At 39.6% G+C, this 14224-nt stretch overlaps 1 protein-coding gene across 1 annotated transcript in view; it reads right to left on the bottom strand.

Annotated features, from left to right (window-relative positions):
• Btbd9 (BTB domain containing 9) overlaps positions 1-13207 on the bottom strand; it is a 402739-nt gene extending 389532 nt beyond the window's left edge. Inside the window, exon 1 of the mRNA XM_027943588.2 lies at positions 13038-13207. The gene's annotated coding sequence lies outside the window, so the exon portion shown is untranslated. The remainder of the gene's footprint in view (positions 1-13037) is intronic.
• Positions 13208-14224: the final 1017 nt, after the last annotated feature.

Raw genomic sequence — 14224 nt, 5'->3', positions numbered from 1 at the left:
ATTTCCAAATCTCCAACTCTAGCCCAAATCTCTCTTCTGAGTTTCAGACTCATATGCCTGAGGTATGATGCCACTGAATGTCCCCACTGGCTCCTCAGCTCAACTACCGAACTTATCCTTCTCTGGTAGAGATTTTCTGAAGAGCACAGAAAAAGGTAACAGAATGCCATCAGTATCAACCTTCCACAACTCAGTTGTAACATTATTGCCACTCTGTAGTATAGAAATAGAATGCCTAATCAGATATGTATTACCTCATTTGGGAAACAAAGTACCAATGTGTAAAAGCAAACAAGAGTACATAAGGCTAAGCCTCCCTACACTAAATGCTTAGCCTTCGGATAAGAATCGCCTGAGCCTGTGACAGCACAAACAAACTCTGCTTCCTATTGAATGCCCTGGTGTCCTGTGTCTTTGTGCATATCTGCCTCCGCTGTCCTTTATTGTTTTTTTCTCTTTAATAATTTTTTCAGTTGTCAATGGACTTTTATTCTTATTTATTTATATGCAGTGCTGAGAATCGAACCTAGTGCCTCAAGCCCAGCCCTCCTTTATCATTTGTTTGCTTTAAAAAAATACCTGAGACCGGGTAATTTATGGAGAACAGAAATTTACTTGATCATAGTTCTGGAGGCTGGGAAGTATAAAGTCAAGGAGTTAGCACTTTCAGTTGTCTGGTGACGGGTGTGTCCTCCAGAGGAGAGAAGCAGTATGTCCCCCTGTGGCAGAGGAACAAGGGAAAGCTAATTAAATGCTGTGTGAAAGGAGAAGCCTCCACAGCCTAATCATATCTCTCTCTCTCTCTCTCTCTCTCTCTCTCTCTCTCTCTCTCTCTCTCTCTCTCATTCCAGAGTCCTTTGTCTTAAAAGTGACACCACCACACAATAATCCATGCTAGACCTGAAAGTCTCCCTTGACTCCTTCTCCTGGACCCCACCATATCTAATTAGCTCTGATTTCACCTCCTGGATATTCCTCAAATTCATCACTCCTACACCTAAAAGCTTCTAGATCCAGTTTCAATTACCCCTCACCTGGGGGTAATTACATCAAGAGCTTCACAACTATTTCCCTGCCTCCTATTTTGTCCCCCTTAATTCCACCTCCACTTTGTCTGCAGAAGTAATCTAAAATGAAAATGTAATCATGCTACTCCCCTGCTTAACACTTTTCTAATGATTCTCCAACTAAAGAGTTCTCAGGTTAGACCACTCTCTACACCCATTAGGCATGGCCTGGAACATATCTCTCAACCTCTATATTTTCCCTTGTGGATGTCCCACAGGATTGAATGAGAGAATACCTATAAAGCACTTAGTACAGTTCCTGGCATATACTATTAAGCTGCTTAACAAATGAGAGTCAACAATGATCACATTATTGGGCTAGTACACAAGTTCATTGCCAGGGCAGAAGGGGCCCTCTTTAAACCAACCTTGCTCACTGCTCTAGGCCCCTTCTGAGGACACGCTGCCTCTCACATTCTGCTCCAGAAACAGGAAGCTAGTTATGGTTACTTAGCCTTACATACCTCCCCATCTCTCTAACAAACATTCTCCCCTCACCCACTAAATAGGGAAGACCTTATTTTGTAAGCCTAGTGAAGTGTCACCTTCACCAAGACACCTTCTCTAAGCACCAGAGCTTATTAAGTTTTCTCCTCAAATCATTAGCTAAGTATCTTAGCACATAAATTCTAATAGTCTTCTGGATATATTTCGATCACAGCTTTTACCATTTTACACTATAAACATCTAACTTTAAAACTGTCTCTCCCTCTAAGATTACAAATTCTTTGAGGGAACAGACCATGAAACATTCTCCTTTGTACCCACTATACCTATTATAACCTAGCAAGAGGTCTACACACATATCTTAAATGAAAGAGAAACTGCCTGGACCACTACTCCCCAATTCCACCTGAGATTAATTTTTTACCTTAAAGCCACACCAGACTCTAATACAACTACTTATGTGGAAGTAGAAGCTAGAGTGGGGCTGAGGTGGGACAGCACATGGGCCTGGGTTCAATCCTTAGCACCACATTAAAAAAAAAAATTACAATAAAGTATGTATCCATCTACAACTAAAAAAAACTTTTAAAAAAAGAAAAGAAGTTAGAGTGGGAGCTACTCAGCAGCCCACTTCATGCCTATGTGCTCCTAGATGTAATCCAGCCTGAAACAGAATGCATGAGTGATTTCAGAAGTTTCTCAATCACTGACAAATAAATGCAGGCAACAAAGAATTAATTGAAGGCCCTAGAGAAACACTGACAAGAGGTAGCAAAAAACAGTTTCTCTAGCCTTAGGAGAACTGACAAACTCTCATGGGGTGATTTCTCAATGTCAAAGGAATTACATTATCACTGAAAGAAATGGCACATAATTACTTCAATAGTTAACAAAGTATACATATTTTTATATTTAGATAATTAAACATTGAATTGAGGGTGACAGAACTACAGAGAGCCAAGGAATCAGTGAAAACGGTGCAAAGGCACACGAGATTATTACTCCTACAAAACACCAAACCAATTATCAGAGAGAAATTCCCCCAAGCCACCAAATATGTATGTAAATGAAGAGATGGCTCCATAGTGGTGCTTTTAATGCAGGCCAGGAAATCTTGAGTAATGTTGGTGCACATTAGTAAGGTGATGAGCCAAATTAGGAGTTTAAAAAAAAAAAACACTAGCAAATTTAAATTCTCACAATCCAAATTTGCCTATTTTAGGATAAGTTAGTATTAAGAACATCATGCCATGTACTCTGTAGGCAGTAATGTACTGATATGGAATAGCCTCCATGATATCAAGAAGAGCAAGATGCAGTATCTCTTATGTATTTTTAAATTTTGTACCGTATTCATATATTACCTCCTTAAAAAGTAATTTTAAAAAAGGTAATGAGTTCACAGTAGATGAGATATTACAAAGGGAATTTCTCCATCTGATTGTTTCAATTTTAAACTTCGGCAAGGTACCAAAACTATAGCATAAATATCAGCAGGCCTTACATAAGTGATGTTCAGGCTGTTAATATAAGACTCAAAATAAACAGAAACATGCAATTGGTTTAACTGCTTTCCAAAACACTTTCCAAAATACTTTACTACTATGTGCTAAATTTGAAGATCTGCATACCATATAGCTCAGGAATTCTATCATACACACCTACAGCAAGGTGTGCTCACAAGAAGGCCAGAGATTTTCAGTAGATAAATACATATATCAACAGGGGAATGTATAGGGAGAGAGTAGAAAGGACAGAAGAAACAGGGGTGATGCTTCTGCAAAAAACCTTTTTGATTGTGGAACCATGTTAATATTTCGCAGACCAAAAAAGGACAACAAAAAATTTTAACAAAAATGGAGGAAGGGAAGTCTAACATGAAATACAAACAAAATCATATGAACCAAATTGTATTTCAGATGAATAACAACAATACTGAATGAAGGTAGGGGATAAATAATCCCTGTAACCTTGGAACACACCACCTGAACTACAGGCTAACATTAAAAAAGAACACTGAACTCTAGCTAATGGATTTCTTTTTCACAGAGGAATGGGTTAGCAATTTTGAATCTAATTTCTGGGTCCATTAGAAGTTGCAAATAAATATGCTGATAAAGGGAGCTAGGTTCTCCTTGCTAGAGAAAAGAGTTACAAATAAGTAAAGGAGAATGGACAGAATAAACCCTATAGTGTAGGCCTGGAATAGGAGGTGTCAGCATGAACTGGTGGTTTTTATAGTTAGCAATTACAAAATATAGAAATGTGTGGGATGGACACACACACACACACACACACACAGTAGCTCTGTGTTAAAAGGGCCTAGAAGCAATTATAAGGGTAGCTATGGACACATCTAACACTGAGATCTTGTTTCTAAATACATATACTTTTCCACCAAGGACTCCTTTCAGAAATAACTAAAAAGAATATAGACTATCTTGTATCAGAAAATAAGAAAATAGTAAAAGAATAATGGAAATATGTCACAAAGATACAAAGCCACCTTTAAAGGGTTCCCATTGGGCAAACCTGGGGTAATTTGAGTAAACAGACATAAGAATTAAACCCACTGAAAACGTGGGAATCCATCTATGACACTGACGAGCTAATAATTAACTAGTCAATTAATTAACAGGGAAAGCCAATCAATAAATGTAAAGGAAATGATGAGATTAGAAAATTTGGCAACGATCATGACAATAATTCAGGAAAGAGTCAATGGATGCTAAAATTAACAGGTACAAATTCAAGAAATAACAGGAGATTTACATAGTCTCCAAGTATATCCCCAGAAGATATTACTAACAAAGGAAAAACTAGTGATTACAGTGGAGAAATCAGGCACACCATCTTAAATGATCCAAGTGAACATCCCTAATGAGACAAATAACATCATCAGCCTCTTGACATGAAACAGAAAAACACAAAACTTCACATCTATAGTGTTCCTGCCAAAAATGCATAATATGGGTCCAAGGATGACCAGCAAACCTCAAATGAGAGACACTGTATCAAAACAAAACAAAACAGGGGGCAGGGTGCTGGGGCTGCGGCTCAGTGGTAGAACGTTTGCCTAGTATGTGCAAGGCGCTGGGTTCGATCCTCAGCAACACATAAAAAAATAAATAAAGTAAAGGTATTTTTAAAATTACAACAATCTTTAAAAAAATTTTTTTTAATTAAAGAAAAAAAAAGGACCTACATAAAATGTCAGGTAAAGACATTTTCAAGGTAAAGAACTGTCCCAGACTAAAGGAGACCAAATGAAAGCAGATGAATGCATCTTTTTCCCCTTGTTTGTTTTGCATGACAGGTTTCTGTTGTTTTTGTTTCTACAAATAATATTCATGGATATATCAATTGGGACAACTGATGAAACATGATTAAGGCCTGTAGGTCACATAGTAGTAGTATTTGATGATTATAATGTGGTAAAAGAATCTTCTTGTTTTTAGAAAATGCGCACTGAAGGATTGGATATTTACAGTTGCAACTTAAAACAGTTCAGGGGAAACAGAAAAAGATAAAATAACTGTGATAAAATTTAACATTAGGAGAGATGTGGTGAAGGTTATAAGAAAATTCTTTTTACTATTCTTGCAACTTTTCTATATAGATAATATTAGGTTAAATTTTTTTTAAAAAAGTAAGCAGACAACTGATACTAGCTGTGGGTAGAGGTAGTGAAGTTAAGATCTGATTAACATCCAAGAATTATCAAAATATAAACCCAACTCTCCTGATGAAACCAATTATGTTCTATATACACCTTCTAAGGAAAACAAGATTTGGAATATGATACATCTTACTTAGGATGTTACTCAAGAAAAAAAATTGTGAAGTACCCAAAGGACTTAAATATAAATTAAACGGATTCAATGAACCCTACAACCCAAAGTCACTGTGAAATTGAAATGTGTGCTTTCAGACAGTGGTTGTGCAAGTACTTTTTTTCTAGAAGTTTGAATGGTAGATCACCTTACCTAGAATGTTTAGTTATGTTTCACATTAATTATTAAAACTATTAAGTATAAATAAAATTTTATAAATATTATACAATAGAATAAAAATGAAAGCATTCTAGTTATATCAGTACTAAAGCTAATGTTATAGATATAAAACTTCAAGGAATCCACAACAAATTTATGAAAACTTGCTTTATATTTTAAAAACCATCAATTTGGGGCAGGGGGAGATACTGAGGATTGAACACTGAAATACAGCCACGGCCCTTTTTAAAATTTTTTTTTATTTTCAAACAAAGTCTCACTAAGTTCCCAGGCTAGCTTTGAATTTGAGATCCTTCTGCCTCAGCCTTCCAAGCCACTGGGATTACAGGTGTGTACCACCACACCTGGCTAACTCATAATCTTAAGAGCATTTCCAGGAAATATTGTGGATACAATATTTTGTATTTTTCCAGAAAAATTCAAGCATGTGCTATAAGAAACAATATTAGCTGATAAAATAATTTCATATGAATAAAAATTTATGGTTATCTAAAAATATGTCCACATAATTATTTAAAATCCACAAATTCTTCAATCTATCCTCCAAAAATGTGGAGTCTCTAACTGCCTCATCTTGAATATAGACTAGACTTAGTGACTCACAACAAAGAGAATATAGCAGAAGTAAAAATGTATGTATTCAAAATAGAGCATAAAAAGCATATGAAACTCCTGCTCTCTCTTAAATCACTGCTCTGTATAAAGACGGCAGACATGTTGTGAGGACATTTAAGCAACCCTAAGAAAGACGTGAGGCCACTGTTGACAGCCAGCAAGGAATTGAGGTCTCATGCCAACAGTCATCTAAATAGACCCTCTCAGGAGCACATCCTTCAGCCCAATGAAGCTTTCAGATGACAGCTGCAGCACTGGTCAAAAGTTTGACTATAACTCATCCATCACTCTGAGCCAGAACTACCTGGATAAACAGCTTCTGAATTCCTCACCCATAAAAATTGTCAAATAAAAACTATTGGTTGTAAACAAGCAAGTCTGAGGATAACTTGTTAGCAAAGATAATAAATACAGTATTTAAGAGATATTCCATTTGCAGAATTATAATTTTGTAGAAATATTTGGTGTAGAATTATATAAAATTGACTGTTATTTATGAGATAATCACAGTCCATATTACCAGGAATGTAGAAAACAGGATCAAAGTGCAAGGAATGAATCAAACCAGAATAACTATAGTAGACCATAAATAGAAAACATTTATTTTATGAATAGATTTAAAAATAAACATTTTAATGGAAGAAACAGTGGTGTGGACAGAGGGAGATTAGCTGGGAAATCTCAAGTATTACATTATTTGGGGTGAGGTTTTAAGGGATTAAAAAATTCTGCATTTATTTTAAATGTCATTAGCTTGAAAACTACAGTTCCTTCTCTAGAAGCTTTTGTACTTGTCTATAAAGAAGTAGTTTATTTAGAATTGCCTGACAGTCAACTAAAAATGCTGTGCATCTCTTTACAGGAAAATCAGCTTTGGGGCCTTTAATTGTCTAGCTCCCTTTCCCTTCTATCCCTAGTTATTATCTTTGACCATTTGAGCAATTACTAAAATCCTAACTTCCTCCACAAATGTTCTATAAATCAGCAGAAATGAGATTATATTTCTCCATCAAGACATTCGCATGCTAGAACCCCATGCTGATACCAAGAATTGACATGAAGTAGAAAGAGAACTGGCTCCAGAGTCCAAGTTTGGGGATGCAGCCCAGTGCCATCTCTCACTGGCCAGAAACTACAGATAAACTGTTCTCCCCATTCTGGAACTGAGTTGCTTTATCAGTACAATGGAGATAATTCTTATAATAACCTTGTAAATTTAACATTAAGTAATACATAGTCAAGCATCATGGTGCTGACTGTAATCCAGTTACTCATGAGGCAAAAGCAAAAGGATCACAAGTTCAAGCCTAGCCTCAAAAAAAAAAAAAATTAAAAGGACCAGGGATGAAGCTCAGTGGTAAAACTCCCCTTGGTTCAGTCCCTGTACCAAAAAACAAAACAAAAGGATTATTTAAAAAAAAAAAAAAAAAAGCCTTCATATAATGGAAATACTCAGTGACTGCTAGCCATTAATGTCTCTTGTGTCAGTCAGCTTTCCATCACTGTGACAAAATACCTGAAAAAATTAAAAGCAAGAAAGATTTACTGTGGTTCATGGTTTCACGTGGTTTTTATAGTCCATGGCAGGCTGTGGTGACCCGATATCACAGCAGGGATTAAGTAGTAGACCAATGCTGCTCACACCTCATGGTGGCCAGGAAGCTAAGACCAAACAGGAAGGGGCCAGGATCCCAATATCCCCTTTGAGGGCATGGCCTGAATGACATACTTCCTTCTAGTAGCCCCATCTCCTAAAAGTTCGACAACCTTCTAATAATGCCACAGGCTGGTGACCAAGCTTTTAGCGTATAGGCCTTTGGGGGGATATCTGGATATTTAAAATCCAAACTATAACAACTCTTTTGCCTATATGCATGCTATAGTTTGGATTTCAAATATTACCCAAAGGTCCATGTGTTAAAGGCTTGGTTTCCCATCTGTGGTACTATTGGGAGGCGGTGGAGCCTCATGGGAAGCTTTATGTCACTGGGAGCCTACTATAAAAGGGACTTTGGGACCCTAGTCTCTGTCTATCCATGATGTGCTGCCCCCTCCATTGGAAAAAAAGTAATGGGTCTACCCAATTTGGAACTTCTAAAACTGTTAGCCCAAACAAACTTTTTCTTAAGTTGATTAACCTCAGGTATCTGTTATAGTAATAGAACATTGGCTAAAAAAATGCATGGTGAGTATACCTCCCAGATCAAGAAAACAAGGACATATACCATCAGAATATTTTTGCCTCTTATATTCAGACGCAAAAGGCAGCCAGGAGGTTAAAGTGGAATTATAACTTGTTATAATTTCTAAAACATCAAATGGCTTACAAGTTGAAATCAAAACAACCCACCTAGCCACTCCACAAGTATTAAGTACCTAGTCAACACTTATATAGACTTATCATATTCTTTATAGCACTCCAAATGTTTTCTCTTCTATGAAATTATAAATTTGATTGCAAAAAAATCTATATATCACTATAATCACCATGAAGATGGCCTCTTGTACACATAACACTGAATGAATTTAACTTCAAGCCCTCAATATCTATTCATATCATTATAGTCTTAAGTTTATAAAGTGAGGCATCTTCTCCTAACAAAATATACATGGGAACACACATTTCTCCCAACTAAAGGTAGTCTCAGGTGCCCAGAGCAATTATCATTTCTCTGTGCTCAGCATTTCACACAATTTCTAGGGAAATAGTAAATGCTTAATGAATACTAGCTGAGAAAATAAATGAGAAAGAACAAGCACCTAGGAAACATGGTGGTGCTTGTCAAGAAGCTTCAATTTAACTCCTAAAATCTCTTTACAAATGTGTTTGTAAATTTGCACAACCACTATTTGATTTCCTTCTATAGTGAAATTCCCTTACAACTTTCTATTAGAGAACAGAGCTAATATTTGCCAGCAGTCCTCAGTATATGTGATGGGTAAGACTCAAGCAGACAATCCTTAAATTCGGATTCCTCTACATCCACATTTCTGTAATTACACTTCTTCCCGTTTCTTTCCACTGGGTTTTTCCCATTTCATCTATCTTATTGTAAACTCTCCCCAACCCTGCCTCCAGAAATGTGAAGAAATAAATGTCTGTTCTTTATAAATTATCTAGTCTCTGGTATTCTGTGATCGAAATACAAAACAGACTAACAACTGATCTAGACAAGAATGATCTAAGAGATTTGACCTGAGGTCTTAACTTCAAAAGCCATGAAGTTAACTACTACACAATATGCTTTCTAGAAGGTTGCTACTCCCACAGCCTCAGTTGTCACTTACATTACAACTGTTTGTAATCTTGTAAACTCCAATTACCTAGAACCCCCAATTACCTAGTGGATCTCTCTTAACTCCTCACAGACACTTTTAAATTAACATGACTTCATTTCTTCACTCCAATGTAAACCTATTTCTTCTCCTGTATTTTTTAATTTAATGTCATCATAATCACCCAATTGTTCAAAGTAGACATGTCATCTTTGACTTCTCCCTCTGCCTCACCCTAGATGTCATAAAATTTAAAGATTTAACATCCAACATATCTCTGCAATCTATCCATTCCCATTCTCCTTCTGTGGGCTACCAACATAGCTCACTTACCCTGTAAATGCCCTCCCCGACGACTCTAATGCAATCTTCTCCCAAGTGTCAATTAACTTTCTGATCTACTATTCTTTCCATGGCTCTCTGTGCCAATTAAATGGGAGAGAGGGGCCAATCCCTAGACTTTCAGGATGGAGTTGAAAATTCCCCCCATAACTTGACTGCAAAAACATATCTTTACTTTCTTTCATAACTTTTAGTAGTATCATTACTGTCATACATCAAGCCTACAAGAAACAACTCAGGATATTTCAAAAAATAAACCATTCGATTTTGATCTTCAGCAACACTGTGCTGACCCCTCTGCCTGGAATGTTGTCTTTCCCTTTACATGTGGCAAAATTCTACTTAACCTTCATCCTCTTCTCTTTATTAAAGCTTTCCCTGACTATCAATTATTATCCCCAAATGATCTATCTATTCCCCCAGCACTTTATTCATTCCAAAACTGTTTAACTAATCACAACATGGATGACTAGTGATGGATCTCTGATGAACACTTGCACGTCAGGGGGAATACTATGTCTTATTCATCTATATCTTCCCAATGCCCAACAGCATGGCGAATCATACCCAGCACCCAATAAATATTTGCTGAGTCATTAAATAATTCAACATTTGCTGTGAAACTTTACACATCTTGGTTAGCAATTCAATTGCAAGTTTACACACTACTCAAAAGAATTTTCAATAACAAAAAATGGCATAAATAAAAACTAAAGGTTCAATATTCAGCAGAAGCATCTTTATTGTCAAATCTTTTTATCAATATTTTTGAGTATCCTTCTTCAGATTGACTCCTTTCCCAATAATATTTGTTGTTATTGTTGTTGTTGTCTGTTTTTGTAGGATCAGCAGTAACTACAAGCCTTGCAGGCCACTGTGAGATATAATCCCAAGTGAAACTGTGTCCCTAAGTATGGCTGGATAACTACTTTGGGTACATCATTTCAGTAAATTTACAATAGAAGCGTAAGTACAATCAGGTAGGTTTTAGAAACAGGGACATGTGCTGGTGACTACCTAAAATACATGCGCATTAGTGAGCCTTTATTCCAATTAGTAATCAAAATCTAAACTACATATAACAACCTGATACTACTTTGAGTAGAATATCCTTTAAGAATAACACTTATTTTTATCTTAACTTTACTCTAATACAACCCCCACTCCATCTTGCATGCAGGCTCTATCTTGTTATTCAATGGGATATTGATAAGACTGCCTTATCTTTAACACTTTCCCTTCCCACCCTGTTGAACCTTATCTCTACATTAGTCCCCTGAGAACTTCTGCTCTAGTCATATAAGTCTCCTCAATATATTCTCCCAATAACCAAATTCACATCAACTTCTCAGCATATGATTTTGGATCTCTTTTCTAATTCAAATTTTTACACTTCTTTCAAAGATCAGCTTTGGTGTATGGTGGTGCACACCTGTAATCCCAGTGACTGGAAAGGCTGAGGCAGGAGTATTGCAAGTTCCAGAACAGCCCCAACAACTTAGTGATACCCAAAGCAATATAGGGAGACCCTGTCTCAAATTTAAAAATGTAAAGGATTGGGGATGTGGCTTGGTGGCTAAGACCCCTGGGTTCAATCCCCAATACCAAAAATAAATAAATAAATAACAAAGACCAGCTCAAATCTTACTTCTTCCAAAGAGTTCTGTAAATCAGACCACATGTTTTATCTTTTCTAAATCTTCACTGTACTTATAGTTCTCACATCACAGTTTACATAGTACCTCGTTTGGGTTCATAATTCTTTTTTATATACCTGCTTTCTTTTACTAGCTGGACTGTTTGCTCTTGAAGGAAAAGTGCCAGGTCTTCATATTATTTGCAACCCCACAATCTTCCTCCCATAGCTAGCATAACACTGGAGAGACAGGGCACATGGACACAAAGGACTGCACAAAATGTTTTCTGTATAGATAAACCACTTAGGCAGAGTGTGATACATAACAAATATGTGCCTACTCTGTGGCAAGTACTTGTCTATGTGCTGGAGATACGGCAAAGAAGAAAACAGGCAATTCCTGTTCTAAAAGGTACTGGAGTTCAGAGAGGAAAGTTTTAATTCAGAGTACTTTTAAGTATTACCAAACAAGGTTTACTGGTTCCAAGACGTAAGAATCTCGGGTAACATAACTTTACAGATCCTGTGTTATGAAACTTAATTGCAAAATTTTAGTGAAAATTTAATATTCCCCAAATTTCTTGCACAAATATTGATTAAATTTCAGTAGACTATCTTTTACAGATTATAGGCAATGCCTTAGTTACAGAAAAAAACTGACTTCTTTTCTATCTTCAATGCTCCCTCTTCCTAAGGATGGCAACTACATCCACCACACAACTACCTACGAAGGTGTTAGGCCCACTGAGAAGAGAGCACTGGGCTGATGATCCGCTGCACCTCTACACTCCAGCTTCTCCAATCAAGCCCACACGTTGAACAGAATCTGTTTTCCACCTGGTACTTCTTTGAGCAAGCCTGTACTTCTTTGAGGAAAAATAACAACAAAAATAATGCCTCCATACTTTCTTGGCCTTAATAATGACAAAAGCACACATGGGTCTGGGAAAAGTAACAGCAGATTTGAGTCCATGGAAAGGAAGTAACAACTGAGGATGCGTTTCAGCCCCTTGGCCTCAAAATCTGTAACAACACCTAGATAAAATGCCAGGGAAGCACGTGGACACACACGTGAGGTTGGAAAGTGCAGGCAACAGGTTGGCCTTAGGTATCTACACTGACAGGTCGCCTTCCCCAGGTCGTGGGTGTGTCTGACGCTCACGCAGGCACTGATTCACAACTCTCTCCATAACAACCGGCTCCCACTCGGAGATGCAGGCCCCAGCAGTCCCAGACTTTCCCAGCCCCAACCCTGGGGGCCTCGGGTGTCGCCTCCCGAGGGTCTCGCGCCACCGCTCCTAAGGCAGGATGCGAGGCTGCTGGGGAACCTGGGCTTCTAATTCGAACTCCTCAGTTTGGAAGCCAGACCGAGCCACCTTGAAACCCAGACACCTACTCCCCACTACACCTTCCAGGACTAGGAGTTTCCCCCGACCTCCTGCTACCGCTTCCCGGGAGCCGGGGTCCCGGAACTGACCCTAGTCAGCCCCCGTCCGCGCTCCTTCCCCGCCCCCGGAAAAAAGCGGCAGAGGGCGGGGAGCGGCGCGCGCGGGTACGGTGGGGGCGCGCGTTCCCGCGCCCCGGGCCCGCGCAGCAGGTGCGGCCAGGCCCCACCTCCCCTGCGGAGCCCTGGCTACTCACCCCAACGATGTTCCTCTGCGACCTAGTCGCCCTCACAGACGCCTCTTCCGCTAGCTGCGCGCCCGCCTCGCAGCCACCGCCCCCTAAGTCGCTGCCGTCGCTGCCGTCCTCGGTGCCGTCCTCGCTGCCGCCGCCGCCGCCGCGGCGCGCGTCCGATTTCACGCACACCGCCGTGGCCGCGCACGCGCCTCTGCGCGCTGGCGTCACTTAGAAACCGACCGTTCTCGGGTGGGCTAACCGCCGGGGTTTAGACCCCCAGGGGCCTCGGGCGGGCTCTGCGGCTTTCCTCCACCGCCCAGACCCGCTGCCCCGGCTGAGCAGGGCCCCCCAGGGTGTGGCTACCCTGCGGGCACCTGGCTCCGGGTAAGTCACGTCACCACACGTCACTGTATAGCGTCACCGGTGCGCGTCACTGCGGAGGGGAAGGTCCAGGGCACCTGTGGACGGAGCAGTGGCCTCGTCCGGACCGGCGCGGACCGGATCGGCAAGTTCTTCCAGATGCTGGAAAGTTCTCCAAGAGTGGGACCCGAAGGGGCTGAGTGACATTCGTTAACTTAGCAGCAGGGTGTGATGGCCCGAGCCTTGAATTGCCATGCCTCAGAGTCCTCGTTCTGTAAGTGGGAATTATAATATCCGTCCTGCCCACACTAGAAAGTTTTGAGGCTAAAACGGAATAGTGTATGCAGAGATACTATGTAAAGGATGAAACCCACTTCACTTTACTTTCTCATGAGAAGACAGTAGCGCAAGAGAAGTGGGGAGTGTGGACTTTGCATTCACTGAAATCTGAAAGCAAATTAGATCTGAGCCTGGCTGATATTGGAGAATCAGTTCCCCTTGGAAGTTACTTCCTTCTGGGCATGGTGGGGGCCGAGGTGCAGGGATCTGGGGAGACTAATTAGGGAAGACTTAATTCCAGGGAAAGGAGTAAATGCAGGAAGTGAAAATAGTCGGGAAAACCAAGGCTTGGGCCAGGGATACCCAGTTTGAGGCCATTGCAGTCCTTCAGACAAGAAGTGTTGAGAACCTTAACTAAGGCATTGGCAGTGGGAATGCAGAGGAAGGGAACACTGTTTAGGTGGTACAATTGCCAGCACTGGGTAGAGGATAAATGGATAATTCTAGTGTAGGTGCTGGAGTAGATAGTGGTAATAGTTAGCAAGATGGGAAGAAAGATGAGTCTGTAT

The sequence above is a fragment of the Marmota flaviventris genome, chromosome 6 (genome assembly GCF_047511675.1).
Source record: "Marmota flaviventris isolate mMarFla1 chromosome 6, mMarFla1.hap1, whole genome shotgun sequence".
Lineage (NCBI taxonomy): Eukaryota > Metazoa > Chordata > Mammalia > Rodentia > Sciuridae > Marmota > Marmota flaviventris.
The sequence above is the reverse complement of the archived record's forward strand: the minus strand, read 5'-3'. Positions and strand labels throughout refer to the sequence as shown.